At 38.2% G+C, this 27,992-nt stretch overlaps 2 protein-coding genes, 1 long non-coding RNA gene and 1 other non-coding gene across 14 annotated transcripts in view; 2 read left to right on the forward strand and 2 right to left on the reverse strand.

The window, feature by feature from the left end:
• ASCC3 (activating signal cointegrator 1 complex subunit 3) overlaps nt 1-4,473 on the reverse strand; it is a 439,851-nt gene extending 435,378 nt beyond the window's left edge. For all 3 annotated transcript variants that reach the window (XM_077162486.1, XM_077162490.1, XM_077162489.1), the window contains exon 1: nt 4,187-4,473. The gene's annotated coding sequence lies outside the window, so the exon portion shown is untranslated. The remainder of the gene's footprint in view (nt 1-4,186) is intronic.
• The window catches only part of GRIK2 (glutamate ionotropic receptor kainate type subunit 2), a 1,225,242-nt gene continuing 1,197,250 nt past the window's right edge, over nt 1-27,992 (forward strand). For 6 of the 8 annotated variants that reach the window (XM_077162509.1, XM_077162494.1, XM_077162491.1 and 3 more), the window contains exons 1-2: nt 4,556-4,763; nt 14,550-14,733. The gene's annotated coding sequence lies outside the window, so the exon portion shown is untranslated. Of the gene's footprint in view, nt 97-4,555; nt 4,764-14,549; nt 14,734-27,992 lie in introns of those variants that run through there. The other 2 variants (XM_077162495.1, XM_077162496.1) reach the window with 2 other exon arrangements.
• Nucleotides 3,169-3,274, forward strand: LOC143685363 (U6 spliceosomal RNA). The gene has a single exon (XR_013176606.1). It is a non-coding gene; the product is annotated as a U6 spliceosomal RNA (small nuclear RNA).
• The window catches only part of LOC143684999 (uncharacterized), a 76,092-nt gene continuing 62,262 nt past the window's right edge, over nt 14,163-27,992 (reverse strand). Inside the window, exon 4 of one of the 2 annotated variants that reach the window (XR_013176319.1) lies at nt 14,163-14,616. This is a non-coding gene — a long non-coding RNA (uncharacterized LOC143684999). The remainder of the gene's footprint in view (nt 14,617-27,992) is intronic. The other variant, XR_013176318.1, reaches the window with a different exon arrangement.

Below are 27,992 nucleotides of genomic sequence, written 5' to 3' on the forward strand. Positions count from 1 at the left end.
TCTTGGAAAAAGCTCAGAGCTGACAGAGACTTATGGAGATATGCCTTCCCAGCTGACAGAAGTGTTCCAGATGGAATCAGCCTTTCATGAATGAAGGTATGCTTTTCTGATGCCTTAGTTTGGACATTTTCGTGGCCTCAGAACTGTAAATTTGTAACTTAACAAGTACACTTTATGAAAGCCAATCCAGGGTGGGCCACAGTGGCTCAGCAGGCCGAGTTTTCACCTGTCATGCCAGAGACCTGGGTTCGTTTTCCGGTGCCTGCCCATACAAAAAAAAAAGAGCCAATCCATTTCTGGTTTATTGCATCTGGTATATAACATATCTAACATTGGTAAACTAAAACAGATTTTGGTATGAGAGAAGTGGGGTGCTGTGGTTTGCAAATACCAAACACACTGGAACAGCTTTTTACATGGATAAGGAGAAGATTCTTGAAGAACTGTGATATGCCTGAAAAGAAAGGTCTAGAATGATTTAAGAGACTGTTGGTAGAAATATGGATGCTAAAGGTGCTTCCAATGAGGTCTAAGAAAGCAATGATGCAGGTGGTATTGCAAACTATAAGGAAGGCAACCCTTATTTTAAAGTGGCAGAAAACTTGGCAAAATTAAGTGCTGGTATTGGATGAAGGGCAGAATCTGAGTGTGATGAGCTGGGATATTTAGCAGAAGAGATTTCTAAACTGAATATGGAAAATGCAGCCTTGAAGCTTATAGAAAATGAGACAGGAAAGAGATAAGCTGAGAACTGAACTCTTGGGTACAAAGAAACCTGAAACAGATGGTCTAAAAAATTCTGGGCTTCTAGAACAGGAGACCCCAGAAAACAGTGCCTCACGTAAGGATTTACCCAAATATGGAACCAGTCAGCCATTTCAGAAAAATCCAGACTTGGAAATGGAGTTATCCAGAAAGGATTTATGGAAGGTCCTATCATCAGATAAATGTGATCCACATCTACTGTACAGATTCTTGCGAGATTTGTATAAACAGAACCACTGCCAGTCTGGACTAAAAGGACAGAAAAGGGACAAATTGAAGGAAAAATTATTTCAAAGGCAGAACCACGGAAGCAAAGATTTGAGCTCTAGAAATTTCGAGCCAGGAGAGCAGACCCACCCATGCACTTGGAGAGGGTAAGTTTGCCCTGAAGGCAAAGGGCAGGCTTTCCACCTCAATGTTCAAAATGTCCCAGCAAGTCTTTGACACAGTGAAAATATTAGCAGTTGCTTGCCTGACTACTGTAATATCCTGAGAAAAATTACTTTTCTTCTTTTGAAGTTTTGGTTTTGTGGAACAGATATTATCCAAAACAAAGATATTCATGAATTCATACGGTTTAAATTAAGAGATTTCCCAACCATACGAATTGTTCACATTGCAATCAGTTGGGAAGTTTCTTTAAAATACACATTTCCAAACACTGTCCCAAGAAATTCTGAGTGAGTAATTTGGCAGCTTTTGGTTTAATCATCAAATAACTAAATGTGAACTTTCTCTTCTTCAAATATAACTATTTCCCAGCAATTATCTTGTTAAAGCATACCTTGAGAATGCTTACAGTTAACCATAAATTTTTTTACGTATTACCAGGTTTTTTTATTATGCACCTGTTCACATTCTACTCTAATTTTCCACATCAGTACAAACCTTTGATAATGAACGCTATTCCAAAGAATTCTCTTTGAAGAGTGAATATCACAGAAGTGAGAGACTAGCCAAAACTTACTAAAACCAAGAAGATAAATGGGAATCTATCAATTTATAAATGTTTCCAAGAGTTAATCTATTCTATTAAAAAAAAACAATAAAGAAAGGCAGACAGATGTAGTAGTAAGAGGTAGAATAAAAATAAAGATAACAGTTCAGATGCCAGGTTTGCTCAGTTTGACAGCAAAAATCAGCTAACTTCTTTGGGTATCAATTTCCTGATCAATAAAACAAACAGGGTTTAAAGAGTGATTTCTAGTGCCCTTTTTGGGCTGGAAAATATGATTCAATCAGAATATTCAAACGTGAATTAAATTGTATAAACTCTGAATCACAGAGTTAGAGAGTTTATGAAATAAGTTAAAACAACTAAATTACCAAGATTTTGTAAAATAAATTATAACAGCAAACAGATAAGAGAAAAATGCAACTGAACAATCCACAGATTCCTCATATTCACTTTCTCAACATGCAAATAAATGGAAGATTTAAATGAGGTGGTACATGCTGAATGAACATTTAGCACCCATCTCCTATGTGTTAGGCATTATGTCTGGCTCTTACTTTCAATAATTTTACAGTATTATGGAGGTAATGCCTGTCTCCTGATGGTTGCTAGACACCTAGTAGCTATTTTACTCATTTCCCCTTAGTAATTATGCCCTTTTTGTTTCTGTAAATATCTGTGTTTGCTAAAATTTCAATTTTGAGTAGACATTTTCTCATAGATGAAAACTATGCCATATATTTTGTACTTAAAAGGTTTATGCTAACTACCTCCCCATGGAAGTTATCCAGGATAAGTTTACTTCAGTCAACAAGTACCACACATGTTCCTGATGAATGTGGTTTGTGAATAGAATTCTTATATGAATTACTAATCATTAACACACAAGGGTTCAAATAGACCAGAGTAAAGGAAAAATAATTGTGAACTTTTAACTTTGCAAAAGGAAAAACTTGCTTTTCATAACTGTCCAACCACTGCCACATATATTATTACCTTCTTGATCAAAGATAAAATTACGTCTGCTGTTCAAGTAGGTGATCTGTTCCTCTTTCTATACCATTTACAATAATTATTCTTCTAAAAATCCTTGCTTTGGTCAACTAGAGTTCACAGCATGAAGAGGAATCTTAGTCAAGATTATCTCTTAAAAGGGGGAAGGTGGACTACTAAAAGCTCACAAGGTCAGAGACTATATCTCTCTTGATCTTCTAGGCCCAGTACAGTGATTGGTACATATGATAGGATGAATGAATAGAAGAAGGAAGGAATTACTGCACAAGTGAATAACAAATGAAAAATGTTCAGCAAGGATCAAGAAGACTAAGCCATGAAAAATTAATTCCCTCACACAAATAAGATTATGCTGCCTACACTTAACTGGAGTCTGTAAGCATTTTCCTCATGAAAGACTAGTATAATAACTATCATTAAAAAATAAAAGAAATGTGCTTGCTTCCCCAGCTCATATACTAAAACTGGAACATACAGAGAAGATTAGCATGCCCCCTGAGCAAGGATGACACAAAAATTCGTGAAGCGTTCCATATTCAAAAAAAAGAAAGAAAAATAAATAAATAATTTTAAATAAAAGAAACAATATGAACAGGACGACAGTCCAGACTAGAATCAAAAGTTGGGATTTCACTTTAAAAATGAGATAATGATTTTACTCCATGAAACACGAAACCTGGTGAAGGAAATCAGCTATTCAATCTAACCTAATTTAGGGAAGGAAAGAGAGAAAGTATGATTTAGTAGTTTGAATTGCATATGTGATAGCATTCATATCAAGCTTTTTGACTGCTACTACAATCAGGCTTCTTTTAAACCGAACAGTAGCAAAACACATGAACACAACGCATTCACTGGATAAATTAATTTATAAAAAACTACTTAAAACAGTTGTCCACGTACCCACATCTCCTCCGTGCATACATACACACTGATTTATTTCAAGATGGCATTATAGGCTCCTCGATTGGTAAATTCACCCGCAATCCACTATACTTAACTGCCTAACTAGTCTATTTACTTTTAAGTTTTGGGACAAAAAATTATAAGAAAGCAGATTTCTCTACCAAAGTCAAAATGAGAAAATAAAAAAGTTACCATTACTTTGTAAGGGAGCAAACTGACAAGAACAAATTATCCACGCACAGGCAAAAGAATAAAAATAAAAATGCCGATCTGGTCACGTCGGAGCCTAACACCTGGGCATTATGTGACTCGAGTCCATTTTTTTCTCCCCACCCCCACTGACAAACTCCGAGAGGGGAGGGACGGATCAAAGATCCCGCACACATTCTCAGTCCCCGAGGATGACAGCTCGGCGTTCTGCCCTTGGGGCACAACAAGAATCGTCTGAGGGGCTCCCCGGGCCCCGGCGTCCGCCCAGCAGCCCTAGTCCCCACCTCGCCTCCCCGGGCCGCGGCGCCTTCGCCGCCCCCACCTCCACCTCCTCACCTCTCGGCGTCGGTTCACGCGCTTCTCATCCCTCATTCCGCTTCTGCCTCCGCGCCTCCCTCTCTTTCGGTTTTATTTTTACTTTCCACGCTGGGTGGGGAGCGAGGGCAGGGCCAAGGATGCCAGCCGCAACGCCACGCCCTCGTCCGCACCCAGCGCCAGAACTACTGGAGTCGCTCCCAATCGAACTTCGCCACGCGCGAGGGCTGCCAGACCTCGGACAGACCCTCAGAGCCGAGTAGAGCGGGACCTGGCGAGACCAGCGCGGGCCTTAACGTCTCGCTAACGTCGGCACGTCGACTCCCTCCTCCCTCCCACCGTCCGCCCTTGCGCGTGCGCCATCGGCCCGCCCCCCGCGCTCACGGGCTTTGCTGAGAGGAAGCAGGAAGACTCGGCCCGGGAGCGCGAGCCCGATGCGCGCTCTTCCGAGCCTCAGTGGTGCGGCGGCCGTTCCCAGGCTGGGTACCTGCTGACTCAGGCCTTCGGAGTCCTTCCCTGAAGTTAATTAAGCCCGATATCTCTTCATCCAGCTCTTCTCCACAACCTGAGAACGTAGAGGAAGTAATTCCTATTAAAGGTAAAGGAGAAAAGAGCAGTGAGTATGAATGAATGTGCTGTGGAAAGAATGAAGTGTGTCACCGTCATCGCCAGCTAGAGCCCCTCGGCTGCTGGACACTTTACAGTGTTCCCTGGTCTCAAGTCCTGCTTTCCTTAAGCTTTCTGTATTCTCAATTTAGTTCCTCTAAAAACTTCGAGGAACAGTCCCTTCATCGGAAGACACCCCTTACCTCCACCCCCCATCATAACTCCCCTTTCCAAAAAAGCCTGGCTCAATTGAAAAGACGGAAGGATGATATTAAGAAAAGTGAACCAACCTGAAGAACTGTGCTGTGTATGTGTAGAGTTCTGGACTAATATCCTGGGATGTGAAGATGGTATGAATCAATAATGTGTGGTAGCTCTTCTTTTCCAACCACCCCACCCCACACCCCGCTTTCTATAAAATAATTTGCCCCAAATGCATACCTTCTCCTTTCCTGCCCTTCCCTTCCGCCAAAGCTGTGTCAGTCAACTCATCATGGATCTGTGAAATCTGACTCTGCTGAATTCAGTGGAGTGCAATCCCTCTCTGATATCTGGAGGCACAAACAGCTGTTCCCAAAACAGCTCTTAGGATTTTTGCCAAAAACTTTATCAAAAAGGGTAGATCTGAGTTGATCCAAGTGACCTGCGGAGATTTTTCTCTTCTAACACTGTGAAAGCTGCCCAGGAGCTGCACACACAGTGGGAAACTCAGGGGCCCTAAAGGTTCCCTTACCCTCCGGTGAATCCCTACCCCCAAATATTAGGTTGAACCATATGAAATTGCCAATATTCACCCACTTTTTACCTATATAAATGGCAATTTCATGCAGTTCACCTAACTATCTCCATAAGCAGCCTTGCCAGAGTTCCCAGAAATCTCATATTAAATCTGTTTTAATATGGATCTGTGAAATGCTGGCTCTGCTGAGTTCAGTGGAGTGCAATCCCTCTTTGATAGCTGGAGGCACAAACAGCTGTTCCCAAAACAGCTCTTAGGATTTTTGCCAAAAACTTTATCAAAGAGGGTAGATCTGAGTTGATCCAAGTGACCTGTGCAGATTCTACCAGGAGTTCTACACCTGGTAGAACTGCGTTTTATGGAGACAGCCAATTGTAGCTCTCCACTGGCCAGACCACATTTGAAGGACTGTTCAGTTCAAGACTGAGCACTTTAAGAAGACCTAAAACAAGGGATTATTTCAGAAAAGAGTAAAATGAAGACTGCTTAAAACGATGACAAGTAAAGAAGTATTGACAAAACTTGGAAAGATTAGCCTAGAAAAGAGAAAGCTACTGGGACTGTCTTCAAAGATGTGAAGACTCAACTTGTGAAGTAGACTTATTTCATGTGGTCCCAAGAGATGTAAATGTCAGGGAGACATTTCAGTTCCTGAAGAAGAACCTACTTCTAGTTCTAGCCAAAGAATAATGTGTGGATGCCCAGGCCACTGGATTTGACTTCCAGTACACTCTGAATGGCCACTTAAAAGGGACTTGTTGTAAGGGAATCATACATCCAGATAGGAATTAGTTGGTGGTTTTGTTAAAGTTATATACCATGAGTATGTATTAACTGCCTTCAGAGAGTTTACAAGTTAGCTCATGAGAGCAGATGCAACAAAAAATAAATACTGCAAGGAGAGCACATTTAATGTGGTGTGTTAATAAGTACTAGGAACACAGATGACGTACTAGAAGCTCATTCCCATCAGAGTTTGAGAGGCTTTAAGGAGAGAAAATAGACTAGGCCCAGAACTGTCCTGACCCACACATGAAATGTGGCTGGTCCAAACTGAGATGTGTTATAAATACAAAATACACCCCAGATTTTGAAGACTTAGTATGAAAAAGTGAATGTAAAATATGTTGAAAGAATATTTGGGATATATGGGTCAAATAAAATACATTATTAAAATTAATTTCACCTGTTTGGTTTTACTTTTTTAATGTGACTGCTACAAAATTTAAATTACATAGCTGGCTCACATCATAGTTCTGTTAGACTGCACTGATCTATAAGGAAATATACTTCACTGAACTCGAAAAACTGCTTTGTCCTCTTTTTAGTCCCCAGGCATAGCATACTAAGATATAGACGGAAAATATAAGAGAAAAGATAAGAATCATGGACAGCCGATCCAACTAGTAGAGGAGAAGATTAAAAAAAAAAAAAAAAACAGGAAATGAAAAAATCATTATTTTTTAATCATAAAATATTTTTCTAAAAGAAAGAAGAAAATTTTTCAGACTCAATAAACTCACAGGGTAGCAGAATAATGGATTTTAAAAATATTCATACTTAGAATCATTATTATGTATTACCAATAATAAAAATTATGAATAATAATGGTGTGTTAGTTAGATTCAGGTTTCAGCTTGGCTAGGCGAAGGTGTTCTATTGCTGTGGACATGAGCCTATGGCATGTTTATCTCATCGATATTGATTATATCTGCAGTCGGCTAGGAGGTATGCCTGCTGCAATGAATGATGTTTGATTTAATTGGCTGATGCTTAAATGAGAGACTCAATGTAGCACAGCCCAAGCAGTTGAGCATACTTCATCTCAGCAATCGCAACTCAGCCCAGGCCTTTGGAGATGCAGAAAGGAATCACCCAGGGGAAAGATGTTGGAACCCAGAGGCCTAGAGAGAAGGCCTGCCGAGATCGCCCTGTGCCTTCCCATGTAAGAAAGAACCTCAGTTGAAAGTTAGCTGCCTTTCCTCTGAAGAACTATATGTCAACTAAATAAATCCCCTTTTATTGAAAGCCAATCCATCTCTGGTGTGTTGCATTCCAGCTAGAACAAATGGTAAGTCCCAAATGTTTCTTAACATGGAAAAAATGTTATTAGCAAACAAATAAACATCAGTCATAGAAGGAGACCTGAAAACTAGAAGACAATGACACAATATTTCAAAGTTTTAATGATAGATATTTTAAGTCAAATTCTATTCTCAGTGAAATTATACATTATCTATGAGAGCAAAATACAGATATTTTCAGACTTGCTAATTAACAGTTCTAAAGCTGAGAAAATGTCCCAATTAAGTCTATAGAAATGTCCAATCTAAGGCATCCAGGGAGACATACCTTGATTCAAGAAGGTTGATGAAGTTCAGGGTTTCTCTCTCAAGTGGAAAGGTACACGCAAACGCAGTCAGGGTTTCTCTCTAATCTGGAGAGGCACATGGCGAGTGCGGCATCATCTGCTACTTTCTCTCCTGGCTTCCTATTTCATGAAGCTCTCTGGGACGGATTTTCCTTCTTCATCTCCAAAGGATGCTGACTGATGAACTCTCTGTTTCTCATGGCTATGTCATTCTGCAGTGTTCTGTTATCCTCTGCTCTCTTCAAATCTCCCACTTTCTCCAAAATGTTTCCCCTTTTACAGGATTCCAGTAAACTAATTAAGGCCCACCTAGAATGGGTGGAGACACATCTCCACCTAATCAAGTTTAACAACCACTCTTGACTGATCACATCTCCAGGGAGATAATCTAATTAAAGTTTCCAACATACAGTAACCGAATAGGGATTAGAAGAAATGGCTACCTTTACAAAATGGGATTAGAATTAAAACATGGCTTTTCTAGGATACATACATCCTTTCAAACTGGCACAGGTGTGGAAGGTTTTCCTCCCATATGATGTTTTCATAAGAAATTACCATATACTTCACCAAATCAAGGGCAAAAACTAAAAGGAAAATATGGGATTCAAGAAAAGGTATACCAACCCTAGAAAAAGGCAAATATCCCAAGAAGATGGCTACACAGAAGCTTAGAGAGCAAGCAGCGTAGCTTGGTGCAAGAAGAAGGAAGATACCAGAAGCAAGGTATTTGTGGTAAGATAGTGGATATTTAAAAAAAATGAATTTATAGTAAATATAATAGTGCAAAGATAAAAGGAAGAGTGGGTAGTTACTCAAAGGAAATTGAGGGGGGAAAAATTACCAGTAGAGGGTTAAAAAACAATACATATCTACTGCATCTAAAATTGTAGATGTACAATTTGTACAGCAAAGGAGGAGAAAGAATGGTGAAAGTTAGGTAATTGATAGTTGGAAGCAAAAGATAGAGATGAAATCAGATTACATGTAAGAGAGTAAGTGAGAAAATTCAAACAGTAATGGTAATTGTTTTTGTTAAATAAATTAAAGAGGTAAGGAGGGCAATACAGAGGAAATATCAGGGCCCAGAAAAAGACTTTTGCCTATGAGCTTGTTTTTAGGATAGAAAAAACTGAGATATTGTTAAATGAAGAAAAGACAAACGCTGCAAGAAAGTGGCAAGGAAACCATGAGGTAAAGGTGGAGAAGGATGTGCTAAAGAGCACAGGTGAAGCTATTCTTCACTTTGGTAGAAGGACTTTTTCTGTGAGACAGAAGGGAAGAAGTGGCTAATGCTTGAAAATGAAGAAAAATTTTAAAGTATTGAGGAATGAATATCTATAAAAATTTGAAAGTTGAATATATGTTCTGAAAGGTATGTTTCATTTGCCAGTCTTGAAATTCCAGTGCATGAATTTTTTATCTACTTCCTACAAGACAGTGAACTATATTAAATTTTCATAAAATACTACGAAATGCAAACAAAAGCCTATATTCAAGGAGGCAAGCATAGGTTAAGTTTTAAAAAGTAAAATCACGCAAAGTTAATGTAAACAGGTAAGGTAATCATGAAAACTACAAGTCACAAGTTCTCATTGGCTGTATATCTGATAATGCATTTGTGTGGGCAAATGGACCTTGAAGGAAAGAAAATTGGGGTAATTAGCTTCAAAACTGTGATTAGAGGTCTTTTGATATTAGAAGCTAGATTTGAATTTTTTTATACAAGCAAATAATTCTCTCAAAGTTTGGGGTTGAAATATTTTTGTTCCTTAAAGCTCTGTGTGGGAAGGGAAGAATCATTCCTTGCCAATTGTTCGCCTTCTATGATCTCCCCAATGGATAAATTATGATATTGGTTAGGCTCAATATAATGAGCCCCCAGATAACAGTAGCTTAAACAGTAACATTTGCCTGGCACACACAGGGTGGTGCTGGATAATCCTATAATAATATAGTTACTCAATATAATAATATAGTTACTCTACTCAAAGGACTTAAGGGCAAAGACACAAACGGACATTTGCACACCAATGTTTATAGCAGCATTATTTACAATTGCAAAGAGATGGAAACAGCCAAAATGTCCATCAACAGACGAGTGGCTAAACAAACTGTGGTATATACATACGATGGAATATTATGCAGCTTTAAGACGGAATAAACTTATGAAGCATGTAATAACATGGATGGACCTAGAGAACATTATGCTGAGTGAGACTAGCCAAAAACTAAAGGACAAATACTGTATGGTCCCACTGATGTGAACCGACATTAGAGAATAAACTTGGTTATGTCATTGGTAACAGAGACCATCAGGAGTTAGAAATAGGGTAAGATAATGGGTAATTGGAGCTGAAGGGATACAGACTGTGCAACAGGATTGGATACAAAAACTCAAAAATGGACAGCACAATACTACCTAATTGTAATGTAATTATGTTAAAACACTGAATGAAGCTGCATCTGAGCTATAGTTTTCTTTATTTTTTTAATATATTTTTTGTATTTTTTATTTTATTTTTTTCTCTATATTATCATTTTATTTCTTTTTCTGTTGTCTTGCTATTTCTTTTTCTAAATCGATGCAAATGTACTAAGAAATGATGATCATACATCTATGTGATGATATTAAGAATTACTGATTGCATATGTAGAATGGAATGATTTCTAAATGTTGTGTTAGTTTTTTTTTTTAAATTAATAAAAAAAAAAAAGAGGCTTTCTAGGGGTGACTCTTAGGCCCAATTTTAGGTAGGCCTAGCCTCTCCTTTGTAGAAATAAGTTTTGTAGGGGCAAACCCCAAGATCAAGGGTTCAGTTTATTAATTTGATTGTCCCCACTGCTTGCGAGAATATCAGAAATTCTCCAAGTGGGGAAGTTGACTATTTATTCCTTTCTCCCCAGTCTCCCAAGGGGATTTTGCAAATACTTCTTTATTCACTGCTCAAATCACTCTGGGATATATTGGGGCATCACACTAACCCAGACAAACCAAGAAAATCTCATGCCCTTTTCCAGATTCCATGTACTTGTGGTAAAAAAAAAAAAATATATATATATATATATAGTTGCTTTTTCTATTTGGTCATCTAGTGACCCAGGCACTTTCTCTCTTATTACTCTGTTATTCTACCATTCATTCTTATCTAAAAGACCAAGATGACACACAAACATGACCATATTCCAAAGAGCAGTCTAAGGGAAAAGGAAGCAAAAAGGATACTTTTTTCTGAGCATGAGCTAAAAGTTCACCTGTCACTACTGGTCACCATCTATTTACAGACTTTAGTCATATGGCCATACTTAGTTGCAAAGGAAGCTGGGAAATGTAGTCTTTATTTTAGGCATCTGTTCATTCACCTAAAATTCAGAAGTTTTCTTACCAAAAAAGATAAAGAGATATTTGCAAATAAATATTTCATCGAGGATGCTGCTGCTTCTCAAAGCAAACATACTGGTCATAAACAGATGAGGAAAGGCTCTCTTCATATCTTGTCAAAACTGAGCCACAGAGAACAAAAGGGAATGGCAAGAATAACTTCCTCCTTCAAGCACATAAAAAGTGTGTAGTAGAAAGTGACAAAAATAAAATGCTGGTTTTTAATTATGTTAAACATTACTTTTTGCTGAGTTTTAAACTATTCTTAAGAATGCTTTGGTTTTTTAATGTGAAAACTGAATTATTAAACCTTAGAAGAAAAAAAATAAAATAAATAAAAGAATGCTTTGATTTTCATTCACTCTACCCTCAAGAAGTAATTAAGCCTGTATCAGGTAACCCACAATTTGCTACTCATTGTGAAACTTTCCAAGGAAAACTGTGATATGATCTCTATTCTCAAGGAACTTAGAGAAATTACAGTTAGGGTACACTGAGTGCTGAATTGAATTATGAGTGCCAGAGTAGTCCAAGTAAAGATAGGCCACTGTTGACTGCAGAAGATTAAAAGTCTTTCTGGACAAAGCAGAACTTGAATTGGCTATATAAGAAAAGGTAGATTTTAATTAATAAATTTTTTTAAAAAACAAACAAAAAAACAAAAAAAGAAACAATAGAATTGATTTATAAAGCCTTTCATGTGCAAAACCATGATAGGTTTATTTGTAAGATTGATTATAGAAAATAAACATATGTTGAATTTTTAAACTCTAAGACATTGCTAGTGGTACCTAAATGGCTAGAAGTGGTTGGGAAAGTTGGTTCCTGACTCAGTAGTTTGTGAGCAGGCTTCATATCTATTTGCTGATCTATGCTGTATCCTGAAGTACTAGCAGAATGCCTGACGCATGGTAGGTACTAAGTATTTGTTAAAAAATCGATTTTTTTCCTTTCCTATTCAATGTTTTCTTTATTATATAATCAAGACCTTATTTGTAGCTTCTTTAAAATTGAGGTGTACCGAACTGTACAAATCTTAAGTACCACACCGCTTCACGTAATCAACACTCGGATCAAGATATACAACATTTCCAATACTGTTATGGTCCCTACCAATCATCCCATCCCCCCACCCCAGCCACCGCGAAGGAGTCACTCTTCTGCCTTCTTTCAGCATAGACTAGTATTGCTGATTTTGAACTTCATGTAAATGAAATCATATAGTGTGATGGTTAAGTTCATGTGTCGACTTGGCTAGGTTATGGTGTTCACTTATTTGGTCAAGAAAGCACTGACCTGATTGTTACTATGAGGATATTTCCTATATTTAAGTCATTAAACAGTTGAGAATCTCTGGCTGAGTCCATCTACAGTCAATAAAGGAGATTGCCTCCCGCAATGAGAAAAGTTTCATCCAATCAGTTGAAGGCCTTAAAGGGAAACTGATTATTTCAGCAGTCAGAAGAATTTCAATTTCTATCCCTACTTCAGCCAGCCAAGCGTCTCCTGGAGAATTCATTGAGGTCTTCATCAGGGTTCCCAACTTGCAGCCTGCCCCATGGAATTTGAACTTGCCTATTCCCATAGTTGCATGAACAATATCTTTATTAAATATATGTATGTGTATATATTACACACACATATCCTGTTTGTCCTATTTCCCTGGGGAACCCTGAATAATGCTCACAATATGTCACTCAACATTATACCATGCTGTTACCATTCTGACCTTAATTTGTGAGGCTTGTTGATACTTGAAAGATATTTTCCACCCTCTATTTTAAAAGTCTTTTCCTGTGGGATAACCTCATATAAAGTGTGGAACAGGTTTTAATTATATATTTATATACATTAGAGATGTCACTGATCTTTAGATTTCAAAGCAGGTTTTGCATCCCTTAAGGGTAGGCAAGATCACATAACCTCCATCTTGTACCATTATAGTACAGCTTGGTAATTCCAAAATGACAGGAAATGTAATTTGCTGGGTCTTTTTTTTTTTTTTTCTCACTCAAACAAACTTTGAAAACCCCAAATTTACTTCTCTATCTGGATAAATTTTTGCTTCTAAATCCAATAAATTGTTTTTTCCAAGTTTCTTCAAAGTTTTTTTTTCCCTTAATGATTAATTTCACAACTTTTTTTAAAAGTCTAAATGATGATGAAGCATCTTACCCTATTTGACAAGAGAATTAAGATTAGATTGGGAATATTAACAATTTATTTTCCCCTAATTGTCTAATATATATAAATATGAAGATTTTACCAAGTTTACTGACCTGCAATATTAGTCTTAAAGTTTGGATGTAGCTACAAAATAAAATTGAGAGTTGTCCAAGAGACTGTAATACCAGGGCCAACAATGCATTAAAAAACAAGGTTAAGTAGCTACACTTCAGTGATCTTGAGGCTTGGAGATTGGACAAGTGTACAAGAGTCCCCTAAAAGAACATGAGTTTGGGAGTTTACCCAAGGATTACATAAAAAAACAGTGAAGCTGTCAAAACATGTTCCTAATTTTTTCAAATTCTTTCTTTAAATAAATGTATTGAAAAGTCATCATAACTGAATAACTAATACATTATAATTTTAAATGAAATTAAAATATTTAAAGGTGAAGGTGTTACTTAACTATTAAAGTCAAATTTTCACTGTAAATAATTTTCATTACTATGTCAGTAGGTTTTAGAGCTCTTCCCAGTTTATATATAAGATGCAAGTTTTGTTTAAGATATAACAGAGATACCTGACTTAAATGTGATGAATGCTCTGGAGTCTGAATGCTAGCTGGCACGTCCAACAGAACTTGGACAGTTGAAGTCAAGAAAATTATAGTTCAGAAAAGAAGGGAAGGTTCAAGTTAGATACAATATTCTGATTTCAGAGGCTTAGACTGAAAGTTATATTTAGCTAGCTTTGTAGGATGATTTGAAAGTTCATTCATTCATTCAATGGATATATATTCAGCACGTACTATGTGTCAGCTGACAGGATAGCAAACATATACTGCCCACACATCTCACAGTAGTCAGGCACTGTGCTAAGCACTTCTCACAGGAACTCCATGAGGCTTTATTATCCAGATTTTGTATATAAAGAAATTGATGCTGTGGGAGGTTGAGTTATTTGAGGTTTAGGGAAACTGCCATCCAGCTGGAAGAGACTGTTCAGGACCACTTTCCCTATCCTCTAACCTGAACTTTCTTACTATGGAAATGAGTTTGCCAATTGTGGCATAGTTTATCAGTGTCCGAAATAGTATATTTATCTTCTCTATCACTTTCAGCTTCTGCACTGGATACAAGAGCCCCTTCTTTCGGCAGCATGTGGAATTTTCCAAGGAGGGACTTGACCTGGAGATGGATGACAAAGAAGCCAAGGATTACCTTCTATTTCTGTTTATTAAATGGTGTATCCTCTAAGATTTTAGTCTCTTCTAGATCAGGAGAAGGAGTTCACTTTGGCTACAGGTCTGTGCTTGTTGTTTATTATGTTATTATGCAGAAGGAAGATAGAAACTGAGGAAAGATAAATAATTTGGGTATAGTAGTGTGCAAAATATATATTCAAAGTTGCTTAAAAATAAGTTCTTCTTTAAGAATGTGATACGATTTCACAGGATCCCATTTTAAATTTTAAAACCTGGGCAGTCAATTACTGAACAAGGAGAAAATATTTTCCTTGCCTGAACATAAAGGTTCAGATTTAGTTAACTCTGAACAGACCTGATTCTTTGACAACTACTAAAGTGGAATTTTTACAAAATAAATGCTGGCATATGTGGTCTGTGGGAGAATTTTTCCTATTAAACTTTCACAAAGATACAAAAACTTTATATATATATATATATATATGTATGTATGTATGTATATAACAGGAGAAGATTAAGCAACAATATTTTTATTGTATATGTAGAACTAATTATAGTGTTTCCTTTTATGAAAGCATAAATAGTATAATATCCTCTCATAGTTTCTGTCTCTGGAAGTAAACAATATATCCTGGCAATAACAAGCTTATATGTTGAGACTGACTTCTCCAGACGTGAGTAGGGGATACTAATGCCCATGACTGACATCTGTCCCAAAATTCCATCTTTTTCTGTTTATCAATATTCCAACAAAATGAACAAACTCAACTCCAAATTGTTACAAGTTCAAAGAGTGATATTTTAAAGAATAATCTTTACTAAATATTTAAATTTAATCTGGACCTTGAGATAGCATAGTTTATGACCTAACCAAAATGAAACAATTTTTTTTCTGATTAAATTGTATTGGGGTGGTGGTGATCCCCCCACTCCCACTCCTGCTCTTGAGTAGTTTTTGTGGTGGGATCTATGGCTTTCCTTTCCTTTTTTTCTCTTTTTATTTTATTGCATGTGAAGATGCTTGCTTTTTCTTTTTTTTTTTTTTTTTTTGTTTATTTATTTTAATTTTTTTTTGGATTAGGCGTACTTCAGGAATTGAAGGTGTTTACTTTTATCTTTATTTTTTTTGACACATGGTCCAGGAATCAAATCCGATTCTCCCACATGAAAGGGGAGCATTCTGCCACTGAATGACCTTTGCACCCAAAGGTGCTTACTTTTAATTAATAGAACTTTCCATAGTCATTTCAGATCACTAACACTATCACAATTCAGTAATTAAACTATTCAGTACTTTGTAATAATTATAATTCAGGTATAGATTTGGTATTAATTCTTCTCCTGTCCCACAGCTTAAGTTTGCTTGGGACTGAAAGCCTGAAGCAAAGAATTGAAGAAGGCCCTCTGCTCTCTCCTTTCTCCCACTTAACCTTGCCATTTCCAAAGCCACAGATGCCCCTTAAGGGTTAGGGAACAAAGGGAGGTCAGAAGGTGTAGGAAAGTTCTTACTTGACTGAAAAGCCTGGTGATTCTCCTCATGGGTCTAAAGGCTGGGGTTCTTGGAAGATCAGATGATTAAACAGATTATTTATCTTGGAGGAAACTTTTGAGGACCCTCTGAAGTTTCCCAACTAGACCCTCTTGACTCCTGCAGTTTTCTGCTGATGCTTTTTTCCTTTTGCCTCTGGAAAGCTGGCTATGCACTTAGACCTTATTTTTAATGAGGACTTACTCTTCCAGACCGCTTTATTTTACAGAACCCAAGATGACATATTTTAGCTGTCTTCTTCCTGGCTGTGTCCCTTGCTGTGATAAATTTTAGCAATGCAGTTCATTCCTAAAGCTGCAGTGCTCCTCTGGCTCCATTGCCAAGTAGTCAACCATTCTCTCTGCTTCTCAATTTCCTGAGATGAAGACACATTCCAGTCTACAGCCTGCTTCAGCTTTATCAGGTGTCAGACCAACACTAGTCTTCTGAGTCTTCTGAATACAGGAAACACATCTCAAAGTTCGACCATGGTCCTCTTGGAGAACCCCTTATTAAACCTGAGATTAGAAGTTAGCACCTGCCCACATCTGTTCCCCAGAGAATACTCATAACACAGTTCCAGTTCTCCAAAGAAGTTTTTCCTTCCCATTCCCTGACACTTTTTATGTCCTTGATCTGATTGAAGGGCTTAAGGATCATGTAACGTTTCTTGGATCCATTTCTTTTGTAAATCTGGGGACAGAACTGTATCTCATACTTATTTTTGGATCCTGCCTTCTCATAGTGCCTCAATAGAAAAAAAAAAAAAGTCAGAAAGAATCTCATTCTGAGCTCCTGTCAAAAATAGAAGCACAAATAAGTGGATCCATTACAGAACCTAGGTGTGAGCAGCATCAGTATGTATCAAATTCGGGTCTAAATATTTCTAAAATCTGTGTCATTTTCTTCTATCTCTGTTACCACCATCTTTGAGTCCTCATAGTCTTTTACCAGTACTGATACAGTCACTTGTCTCTGCCTCAAAATTTCCCCCAGTTAAATAAATGTTTTTCTTAATACCATCAAATTGATGGATCTGAAATGAAAATGTTACCTTCTCACTTCTCTGCTTTAAATCTTTCAAAATCTACAGCAGCCTAGCCCTAGAAAAGAGTCTCAAATGTTAATACAATTCCCCTGGGAATCCTGTTAAACTGCAGAATTTAATTCTGAAGCTTTGGAATATATCCTCTAAGTCTGCATTTCTAAAAAGGTCCAAAGTGATGCTGTTGCTACTTCTCTGAGAACCCTTTCTTTGAGAACCAGGAGTACCAGATTTGCCACCTTAGCTGTGGCATACAAAGACTTACCCAATTTGCCTACATCTCTGATTTCATCTCTTACCTGTCCCCATGCCCACAATTTATCCTTTTATTATTAAATTTTTTCCTTTTATTTCTTTTTTATTAGAGAAGTTGTAGTTTTACAGAAAAACCATGCAGAAAATACCCCACACCATTATTAGTGCCATGCATTTCTGTGGTACATATGTTACAATTGATGAAAGAATATTATGATAGTTTACTATTATCTAGTCCATAGTTTAAATTGGGGTTCTCTGTTTGTGTTGTACAGTCCTATGGTTTTTTACTGTTTAATTTTTATTCTAGTAGCATATATACAACTTAGAATTTCACCTTTGAACCAATTTAAATATATAATTCATAGGTATTAATTACATTCACAATGTTGGGCTACCATTACCACCATACCAAAATTTCTCTATTATCCCAAATAGAAACTATACAATGTAAGCTTTAACTACCCATTCCCTAACCCCAGTCCCTGATAACTTATATTTTTGTTTCTGATTCCTCTAATTCTTTTTCCATGTTTTCCTTTATCTACTTGAGCATACTAAGGATCTTTTTTCTTTAAAAGTCTTTGGTATGTCCAAAATCTGGTCCTTTTCATTGATGCTTTCTGGATTTTTTTTTTTTTTTTTTTTTAAAGAAAGACAGAGAGAAGGAAGGAAGGATAGAAGGAAGGAAGGAAGGAAGAAAGGGAAACATTTTTAAACATTTTCTTGTTTTTATTGTATTCTGTTTCTCCGTTTTTGTTACATGGGCTGGGGCCGGGAATCGAACCGAGGTCCTCCGGCATAGCAGGCAAGCACTTTGCCCGCTGAGCCACCGCGGCCCGCCCGCTTTCTGGATTTTTATCTTGTTCTTTTAGATGGCCATCATTTCCTGATTTTATTTACCTGTAACCTTTTGTTGCACACTGTACATTTTAACATTTTCAAGTTTAACTCTGGGAATTAGTCCCTGAACTGTCAATTCCTTTAAGTTTGTATCCAACTACTGATGTGATAGTTTTCCTTGACTGCCAAGAGCTGACAAAATCAAACAAGCAAAGCATAAATCACCTTTTACAGTCTTTCCAAATTGACTTTACTTTGACTAGTGGATTCCTTCAAAGCTTAGCCCTCCTATCAAGAAAAGCCCAAGGCATATGCAAGATATAGGGTCTTCACTGACTCATATGAACTTGCGTGGTTACTTGGATCCTGCTTCTTTTCTGTACTTGTGCTTGGTTATGACCTTAGGAATTCTCCTGTTTACAGTTTATTAGAGATCAAAGTCAACAGTTCATGTCTCGTATTATCCTCACTTAGTGGTATAATCATCAACACTCTCAATTTTAGACAATTTTTATTGCTCCCAAGAGAAAAACAAATGATAAACACACCCTCACTAAATAGGTAATCCAAATCTCTCCTTAACTCTTGTCCTTCACTCTCAATTACTTACCCCTGGTATTGATGTGGCACAGTTAATGTCTTTCTCTTAAACATAGCCCACAGCATTCAATACTAGTTTTCCTCCTAAGCCCCAATATAATAAATTCTTAGTATAGAATTCATACCTTTGAAGTAGTTCATACAAGAACTTATTTATATTTGTAATGTTAATCGATGGGATACATGGCTCTAAACAACCCATTTCAATCATGTTCACCTTCAGTATGCCACAATTACTTATAGACCCACTAATGGCCTGGTTTTATAGACTCACTAATGACCTACCTTTATAGACCCACTAATGGCCTGTCCTCACTTCTATTGATTCCTTTACATTTAAGTTCAAAATCATTGCCTAACCATTCATGGATCTCTAACTTCTGTGAATCTCTAGGTCCCCTATATACTGTATTGCATGCCTCTGAGTTTACCATTACTAAGGTCAAAAAAGTGAAATCATATATATTTATCCTTTTATGTCTGGCTTATTTCACTCAGCATTATGTCCTCAAGGTTCATCCATACTATTGTATGCTATAGGACATCATTTCATCTTACTACTGCATAATGTTCCATTATATATATATATATATATATACCTATTTTTGTTTATCCACTTGTCTGTTAATGGGCGCTTGTATTGTTTCCATCTTTTGCCAATTGTAAATAATGCTGCCATGAACATTGGTGTGCAAATGTCTTTTTGTGTCAGCTTTCAGCTCTTCTGTGTATATGCCAAGTAGTGGTATTGCCCAGTCATATGGCAACTCGATACTAAGTTTTCTAAGGAAGTGCCAGACTGTCTTCCATAGCCGCTATACCATTATACATTCCTACAACAGTGCATAAGCATCCCAATTTTTTCACATCTCCTCCTACATTTGTAGTTTCCTATTTGTTTAATAGCTGTTCTTATAGGTGTGAGGTGGTTTCTCATTGTAGTCTTGATCTGCATTTCTCTTAGAGCTAGTGAAAATGAACACCTCTTCATGTGCTTTTTTTTATTTTGGTAGGAATTTTTTTAAATTAATTTTTAAATTAAAAAAATTACAAGAAAGAAACACATTCTTAACATATGATCATTCCATTCTACATACATAAACAGTAATTCACAATATCATCACAGTTGCATATTCATCATCATGATCATTTCTTAGAACATTTGCATCAATTCAGAAAAAGAAAGAAAAAAACAGAAAAATAAAACAAAAATAGAAAAAAATGTGTATACATACCATACCCATTACCTCTCCCTTTCATTGATCACTAGCATTTCAAACTAAATTTATTTTAACATTTGTTCCCTCTATTATTTATTTTTATTCCATATGTTCTACTCATGTGTTGACAAGGTAGATAAAAGGAGCATCAGACACAAGATTTTCACAATTACACAGTCACATTGTGAAAGCTTTATCATTATTCATCTTCAAGAAACATGGCTACTGGAACACAGCTCTACATTTTCAGGCAGTTCCCTCCAGCCTCTCCATTACATCTTGGATAACAAGGTGATATCTTCTTAATGCATAAGAATAAAAAAACCTCCAGGACAACCTCTTAACTATGTTTGGAATCTCTCAGCTATTGACACTTTGTCTCATTTCACTCTTCCCCCTTTTGGTCAAAAAGGTTTACTCAATCCCTTGATGCTGGGTCTCAGCTCATTCTAGGATTTCTGTCCCACATTGTCAGGAAGTTCCACACCCGTGGGAGTCATGTTCCACATAGACAGGGGGAGGGTGGTGAGTTTGCTTGTTGTGTTGGCTGGATAGAGTCCACATCTGAGCAACAGAAGAGGTTCCCTAGGGGGTGACTCTTAGGCCTAATTTTAAGTAGACTTGACCTATTCTTTGTGGGGTTAAGTTTCATATGAACAAACCCCAAGTCTGGGGGCTCGCCTACGGCTTTGGTTGTCCACACTGCTTGTAAGAATATCAGGAATTCAGCTTGGGGAGGTTGAATTTCCCCCCGTTCTCACCATTCCCTGAATGGGGACTTTGCAAATACTTTTCTACTCACTGATCAAATCACTCTGGGATTCATCAGGGCATCACTCTGGACAAACCAATAAAATCTCATGTCCTACCCAAGGTTCCATGTACTTATGTTGTTCAACCAACTTCTACATAAGTTATGTTAGGAAATGCACTAGTCAAAATATAAATTTTGTACCAAATAAACATTTTTTTGCTTTAGTCTCACACATAAGTTGAAATTTTAAAATATTAATTACCATCTATTTTCAGCACCCTGCAGTAATGACATTCCTTTGTTCTTCCTCATGCAAAAACATTTTTTTAATTTGTACATTTAGTTACTATCATTATTCACTCTAGGCATTCCTAGATTATACCATCTTAATCTTTATCATCTATCTTTCTTTGTGATTTCATTTATGCCCCCAGCCCTTCTCCCTCTATCGTTCTCACATTCAGCTTCATTCAGTGTTTTAACATAATTGTATTACAGTTAGGTAGTATTGTGCTGTCCATTTCTGAAGTTTTACATTCAGTCCTGTTGCACAATCTGTATTCCTTCAGCTCTAGTTATCCAATAGCTTACCCTATTTCTGTCTCCTGATGGTCTCTGTTAATTTTCCTCCAATGTGTCCCTCCTCTGTCCCTCTCAGTCCCAACTGGCAGTGGTTCTCTTTATACAGATACCGCAACATTCTTGTTGGCTTTCTATGAAGTAGCCTTGGACCATGCCCATCAGATATAAGGAGTTTTCACAAATCTTTCCTGCATAACTCTGTGTCCAATCCTGGTTTTCCCTGAAATGGCTGCATGGTTCCACATTTGGCCAAATCCTCATGTGAGGCACCACTGTCTGGGGTCTCCCCTCCTGGGAGCCAAGAATTTTCCAGAACATAAATTTTTTGTTTCTTTATATCCAAGAGTTCAGTTCACATCTTATCTCTTTTCTGTTGCATTTCACTATAAGCTGCAAGGAGAAACCAGGCTGCACTTACCACATTTAATTTGGAAATCTCTTCTTCTAAATACCCAAGTTCATGGCTTTTAAAATCTGTCTTCCAGCCAAAGCCATTAGTCAATTTTTCCAGATTATCTGCCATTTTAAAGCATGGATCACCTTCCTTCCAGTCTGCAATAACACATACCTCATTTCTGTCTAAAGCCTGGTCAGAGGTATCTTTTGAGTTCACAGTTCTGCCAACAATCTCTTCAAAGCATTCCAGGCTTTCTCTATCAAGTTTCTTACAACCCCTCCAAAATCTTCCCCTTATCCATTTAAAAAACTATTCCAACATGTTTGGTATTTGCAAACCGCAGCAGTACCCTACTTCTCTGGTACCAAAATCTGTTCTTGTTTGCTAACTGCCAGAATGCAATATGCCAGAAACAGGATGGCTTTTAAAAAGGGGAATTTAATAAGTTGCTAGTTTACAGTTCTAAGGCCAAGAAAATGTCCCAATTAAAACAAGTCTGTAGAAATGTCCAATTTAAGGCATCCAGGGAAAGATACCTTGGTTCAAGAAGGCCGATGAAGTTCAATGTTTCTCTCTCAGCTGGAAGGGCACATGGAAAACATGGTGGCATCTGCTGGCTTTCTCATGGCTCTACAAAAAGGACTCTCTCCAAAATGTTTCCTCTTTTATGGGAGTCCAGTAAGCAACTCCACGTTCAATGGGACATACCTCCATGGAAATCTTCTAATCAAAAGTTACCACCCACAATTGGGTGGGCCACATCTCCATGGGAACAATCAAAATGCTCCCACCCAGCAATATTGAATGAAGATTAAAGGTCATGGCTTTTCTGGGGCCAACCACAGATTCAAACCAACACACTAGTATTTTGTTGAGAATTTTTGCATCTATGTTCATTAGAGGGATTGGCCTGCAGTTTTCCTTTCTTACAGCATTTTTACCCAGTTTTGGTATTGTTCTAGTGTGTTAGCTATCAGAATGCAATGAACCAGAAATGGATGGCTTTTAAAAACAGGAATTAAATAAGTTGCTAGTTTATAGTTCTAAGTCTGCGAAAATGTCCCAATTAAAACAAGTCTATAGAAATGTCCAATCTAAAGCATCCAGGGAAAGATAACTTGGTTCAAGAAGACTGATGAAGTTCAGGGTTTCTCTCTCAGCTAGAAGGGCACATGGCATAGTCTGCTAGCTTTCTCTTCCAGCTTCTTGTTTCATGAAGCTCTCCCGGTGTTGTTCTTCTTCTTCTCCAAAGGTCACTGACTGGTGGACTCTCTGCCTCTCTCGGAATCTCATGGTTTTCTCTCTTGTTGCTCTCTAGATTTTTCCAAAGTACTTCTTTTAAAGGATCCCAATAAAACCAATCAAGACCACCTGGAATGGGTGGAGACATGTTCCCACCTAATCAAGTATAGTACCCACACTTAATTGAATCACATCTCCATGGAGATAATCTAATTAAAGTTTCTGAGCCTACACATAACCACCATCCCTACCACCATGACCACTTTGTTCATAAGCCCATTGGGCAATGACAGGAGTTGCTGGGGAAAGAGGCTGACTGGTATCTACAGAATGTGTCATCTTATCCATTTAATTATTAAAACCTTCCTCTACTGAAGTCACCCTCTGGTGAGCATTTATATAGGACACAAATATCTTTATGTTTTTAGCCCACTCAAAAAGGTCTATCCACTTACCACTTCCCCAGACCTCTTTGTCACCAATATTCCAATCAAGTTCACAAATGCACTTTGGCCAATTTTTCTTCCAAGCAAAATGAACCAACATGTGCAGTGCTCGAAGTTCCACCCACTGGGAGGATTTCTCTTCACCACTGTCCTTTAAGGACATCTGAAAATGAGGTTGTAGTGCTGCAGCTGTCCAGTTCCAGGTGGTCCCTGCATATCATGCAGAGCCATCTCTAAACAAGCCGAGTTTTCTGTTCCTCGATCAACTCACTGTAAGGAACTCCCCAAAAGGCCATAGCTCAGGTCTGGGAAAGAGAAGGTAATGTCATAGGAGTGCAGACCATGGGCATTGGACCAGTTCCTCATGCAACTTACTTGTGCCTTCAGGACCTGTTCTGGCTCTATCTCTGATACACCATTTCCATTTTATGGTGGAGTGCTGCTGTGCATGCCCAAATTTATAGCTTGTTGAGTCAGAAAACACCCAGCTCATGATAGGCAACTCAAGTCTCATGGTAACTTGGTGGCCCATGGTTTAATGTTCAGTCTCTACTAAGGCCTAGTAGTAGGCCAAAAGCTGTTTCTCAAAAGGAGTTTAGTTGTCTGTGGCAGATGGTAAGGCTTTGCTCCAAAATCCTAAGGGTCTGCTTTGTGATTCTCCTATAGGGGCCTTCCGAAGGCTCCAGACAGCATTTCTATTTGCTACTGACACTTCCAGCACCATTGGATCTGCTGGATCATATGGCCCAAGTGGTAGAGCAGCTTGCACAGCAGCCTGGATCTGTTGCAGAGCCTTCTCTTGTTCAGGTCCCCACTCAAAATTATTACTTCTCTGGTCACTCGATAAATGGGCCAGAGTAGCACACCCAAATGAGGTATGTGTTGTCACCATAATCCAATGAAACCAACTAGGCATTGTGCTTCTTTTTTGGTTGTAGAAAGGGCCACATGCAGCAACTTATCCTTCACCTTAGAAGGGACATCTAGACATGCCCCACATCACTGGATACCTAGAAATTTCACTGAGGTGGAAGGCCCCTGTATTTTTGTTGAATTTATCTGCCATCCTCTGTCATGCAAATGCTTTACCATTAAATCTAAAGTAGTTGCTATTTCTTGCTTACTAGGTTCCAATCAGCATGGTATCATCAATATAATGGACCAGTGTGATGTTTTGTGGGAGGGAGAAATGATCAAGTTCTCTGCAGTCAACATTATGACATAGGGCTGGAGAATTGATATACCCCTGAGGTAGGACAGTGAAAGTATATTGCTGACCTTGCCAGCTAAAAGCATATTGTTTCTGGTGGTCTTTATTAACAACTGTTGAGAAAAAAGCATTTGCCAGATTAATAGCTGCATACCAGGTACCAGGGGATGTGTTGATTTGCTCAAGCAATGATACCACATCTGGAACAGTTAACGCTAATCTACTTCATCCTACAAGACCCATCTGTTTTTTGCCCAGTCCAAATAGGAGAATTAAATGGGGATGTGGTGGGAATCACCACCTCTGCATCCTTCAAGTCCTTAAGAGTGCACTAATCTCTGCAGTTCCTTCAGGAATCCAGTATTGCTTCTGATTTACTATTTTTCTAGGTAGGGGCAGTTCTAATGGCTTCCACTTGGCCTTTCCTACCAAAATAGCCCTCATCCATAAGTCATAGAGACAATGTCAGGTTCTTTTAGTTGCTCAGTATGCCTATTCCAATTATGCATTCTGGAACTGGGGAAATGAACACAGAATGAGTCCCCAGACCCATTGGACCCACTGTGAGATGGACCTGAGCTAAAACTCCATTGGTCACCTGATTTCCATAAGCCCCCACTCTGACTGGTGGACCAGAGTCACATTTTGGGTCCCCTGGAATTAATGTAATTTCTGAACCAGTGTTTTATAATCCTCTAAATTTCTGATCATTTCCTTTCCACAATGCTCAGTTACCCTGGTAAAAGCCTGTAGGTCTCCTTGGGGAAGGCTTGAAGGAATATTAACAGTATGAATTTGTGGCCATGCAATAGGGTCCTCCCCCAAAGGCACCTGGCCTTCCCTTCATTCAAGGGGTTTTGGGTCTGTAAACTGTCTCAAGTTGGGAAATTGATTAGGGGTCCATGACTCTCTGTTTTTGTAATTCAAGTTAGTCTTTTGTTCACTTAACCTAGCACTCTTCTGCATATACAGCTCAAACAAGAATTTCATAGACTGTCTGTCATGGTCAGTTTCATGTGTCAGCTTGGCCAGGTAAGCACTGGCCTGTCTGTTGCTATGAGGACATTTCATGGACTTAAATCATGACCATGTTGGCTGCATCTGCAGCTGACTGAATTTGCAATCAGCTAAGGGGAGTGTCTTCTGCAATGAGTGATGCTGAATCTAATACCCAGAAGGCTTTTAAGGAAGATTCAGAAGAGACAATCACTCTTTCTGCTTCAGCCAGCCAGCCTTTCCTGAGAGTTTGTTGAGGACCTTCATTGGAGCTGCCAGTTCATGGCCTACCCTACAGACTTTGGATTCCATATCACCATTGTGCTGGTTTGAAAGGATGTATGTCCCCTAGAAAAGCCATGTTTTAATCTAAATCCCATTTCATGAAGGGAGAATAATCCCTATTCAATACTGTATGTTTGAAATTGTAATCAGATCATCTCCCTGGACATGTGATTTAATCAGGAGTGGTTGTTAAGATGGATTAGGTGATGACATGTCTGTACCCATTTGGGTAGGTCTTGATAAGTTTCTGGAGTTCTATAAAAGAGGTAGCATTTTGGAGAGTGAGAGAGATACAGAGAGAGAGAGCAAAGCAGAATGATATAGCCATGAGAAGCAGAGTCCACCAGCCAGCGACCTTTGGAGATGAAAAAGGAAAATGTGTCCTAGGGAGCTTCATGAAACAGGAAGCCAGGAAAAGAAGCCATCAGATGAGAGAGGGACCCTGATTGTATTCACCGTGTGCCCTCCCACTTGAGAGAGAAACCCTGAACTTCACTGGCCTTCTTGAACCAAGGTGTCTCTCCCTGGATGCCTTAGATTGGACATTTATATAGACTTGTTTTAATTGGGATATTTTCTCAGTTTTAGAACTGTAAATGAGCAATTTATTGAATTCCCCCTTTTAAAAGACATTCTATTTCTGTTATATTGCATTCCGGCAGCTAGCAAACTAGAACAACCATGGTTACATGCGACACTTTTATAGATTGCAAGTACAATCAGCTGTAGATGCTGCCAACGTGGTCATGATTTAAGTCCATGAAATGCCCTCATAGCAACAGACAGGCCAGCGCTTGCCTGACCAGACAACTTGGCATTACCACCTGACCAAATTAACACATGAACCTGACCATGACAGAAAGTGTGGGTCATCCCCCCTGACAAAGAACCACAGCCAGCTGAAGTGCTTGCAGAGGGTAAGGGAACATGGAAGGGGTAGTAGAAGGTAGTGATAAATATGAACTATGACCTCATGGCCAGTTGCATAAATGAGGACTGATTGCATGAATATTTCCTACCTGTTTTGTTGTGAGTATGTTTACATTTGTACATAAGCAAATGTCTTGTTTTCTTCTTATCATATGACATAAGTTGTATTGTTCATGTTATAGTATTTAAGTCATAACATATGAAGTTTAAGACTGACTGTTACCTAAGGACTTGCACCCTATTCTGGAGAGATGTAGTGTGTTTCCATTTGTACACAGGATAATTGAATATTTTTAGGCAAAACATATGTCTGTTATTGTGTTTTATTTGGAAATTAAGCATGTTTCAAGGGGATATTTGTATAGCTACCACGTTGACAAGGGATGGAGTGTGATGGTTAAGTTCTTGTGTCAACTTGGCCAAATGATCATGCCCAGTTGTCTAGTCAGGCAAGCACTGTTGCTGCAAGAATATTTCATGGTTGGTTGATAAACTGGAAAGCTGGTGTATTAAGTCATCAGTCAGTTGATTGCACCTGTGTCTGATTCCGTCAGTGATCAACTAAGGCATGTCTCCCACAATGATATAATCCAATCTGTTGATGGCTTCTAAGAAAGGAGTGAGACTCTTTCACTGCTTCTTCAGCCAGCAAGCCTCTCCTGCGGAATTTTCCAGACCCTTTATCCGAGCTGCCAGCTTCACAGCCTGTCCTACTATTTTGGATTCTTCCATTGCCACGGTTGCATGAGACACCCATATAAATCTCATGTTTATATATCTCCCCTGTTGGTTCTGTTTCTCTTGGGAACCATAGCTAACATACACACAATCACGCACTTATATACCTATACACTGAAAGAATTAGATAAATAATAGTGTCTTTTCTGCTCTTCACTGGCTTTTCAGTGTACATGTTAATATTTGTTATATCATCACCTTGCATTCTTTCCTTAATTTACCAATTTCATCTTATTCTCTTATTATTTTAATCTCATCCTTTTTTCTCTTAATGATTTTCTGCTCTTC

Source organism: Tamandua tetradactyla, chromosome 5 (assembly GCF_023851605.1).
Source record: "Tamandua tetradactyla isolate mTamTet1 chromosome 5, mTamTet1.pri, whole genome shotgun sequence".
Taxonomy (NCBI): domain Eukaryota; kingdom Metazoa; phylum Chordata; class Mammalia; order Pilosa; family Myrmecophagidae; genus Tamandua; species Tamandua tetradactyla.